The following is a 1,898-nucleotide window of genomic DNA, read 5'->3' on the forward strand; positions in this document are numbered from 1 at the left end:
TTGTTTCCTCTTTAGTTTTCTAGGTCCTTGTTAAATGTTTCTTGCATTTTGTCTGTTCTATTTCCAAGATTTTGAATCATCTTTACTATTATTATTCTGAATTCTTTTTCAGGTAGACTGCCTATTTCCTCTTCATTTGTTAGGTCTTGTGGTTTTTTACCTTGCTCCTTCATCTGCTGCGTGTTTTTCTGTCCTTTCATTTTGCTTACCTTACTATGTTAGGTGTCTCCTTTTTGCAGGTGCAGGTTCATAGTTCCCGTTGTTTTTGGTGTCTGTCCCCAGTGGCTAAGGTTGGTTCAGTGGGTTGAGTAGGTTTCCTGGTTGAGGGGACTAGTGCCTGTGTTCTGGTGGATGAGGCTGGATCTTGTCTTTCTGGTGGGCAGGTCCACGTCTGGTGGTGTGTTTTGGGGTGTCTGTAGCCTTATTATGATTTTAGGCAGCCTCTCTGCTAATGGATGGGGCTGTGTTCCTGTCTTGCTAGTTGTTGGGCATAGGGTGTCCAGCACTGTAGCTTGCTGGTCGTTGAGTGAAGCTGGGTCTTGGTGTTGAGATGGAGATCTCTGGGAGATTTTCACCGTTTGATATTATGTGGAGCTGGGAGGTTTCTTATGGACCAGTGCCCTGAAGTTGGTTCTCCCACCTCAGAGACACTGCCCTGTCGCCTGGCTGGAGTACCAAGAGCCTTTAATCCACACGGCTCCGAATAAAAGGGAGAAAAAATAGAAAGGAAAGAAAGGAAGGAAGGAAGGAAGGAAGAAGGAAGGAAGGAAGGAAGAAAGGAAGAAAGGAAGGAAGAAAGGAAGAAAGGAAGAAGGAAGGAAGCAAGGAAGGAAGAAAGGAAGAAAGGAAGAAGGAAGAAAGAAAGAAAGAAGATAAAATAATGTAGGATAAAATAAAGTTATTCAAATAAAATATAATTATTAAGAAAAATTTTAAAAAGTAAAAAAAAAAACAAAAACAAAAAAATGGGACGATCAGAACCCTAGGACAAATGGTGAAAGCAAAGCTATACAGACAAAATCTCACACAGAAGCATACACATACACACTCACAAAAAGAGAAAAAGGGGAAAAAAATAATATATCTTGCTCCCAAAGTCCACCTCCTCAATTTGGGATGATTCGTTTTCTATTCAGGTATTCCACAGATGCAGGGTACATCAAGTTGATTGTGGAGCTTTAATCCGCTGCTTCTGAGGCTGCTGGGAGAGATTTCCCCCTCTCCTCTTTGTTCGCACAGCTCCTGTGGTTCAGCTTTGGACTTGGCCCCGCCTCTGCGCGTAGGTCGTCCGAGGGTTTCTGCTCTTTGCTCAGACAGGACGGGGTTAAAGGAGCAGCTGATTCGGGGGCTCTGGCTCACTCAGGCCGAGGGGAGGGAGGGGCACGGAGTGCAGGGCGAGCCTGCGGTGGCAGAGGCCGGTGTGACGTTGCACCAGCCTGAGGCGCGCTGTGCGTTCTCCCGGGGAAGTTGTCCCTGGGTCACGGGACACTGGCAGTGGCGGGCTGCACAGGCTCCGGGAAGGGGAGGTGTGGAGAGTGACCTGTGCTCGCATACAGGTTTCTTGGCGGCAACAGTGGCCTTAGCGTCTCATGCCCGTCTCTGGTGGCCGCGCTGAGAGCCGCGACTCGCGCCCGTTTCTGGAGCTCCTTTAAGTGGCGCCTTTAATGCCTTCTCCTCGCGCACCAGGAAACAAAGAGGCAAGAAAAAGTCTTTTGTCTCTTCGGCAGCTCCAGACTTCTCCCGGACTCCCTCCCGGCTAGCCGTGGTGCACTAATCCCTTCAGGCTGTGTTCACGCAGCCAACCCCAGTCCTCTCCCGGATTCCGACCAAAGCCCGAGCCTCAGCTCCCAGCCCCCGCCCGCCCCGGCGGGTGGGCAGACAAGCATCTTCGGCTGGTG

This window comes from Physeter macrocephalus, chromosome 2 (assembly GCF_002837175.3).
Source record: "Physeter macrocephalus isolate SW-GA chromosome 2, ASM283717v5, whole genome shotgun sequence".
Lineage (NCBI taxonomy): Eukaryota > Metazoa > Chordata > Mammalia > Artiodactyla > Physeteridae > Physeter > Physeter macrocephalus.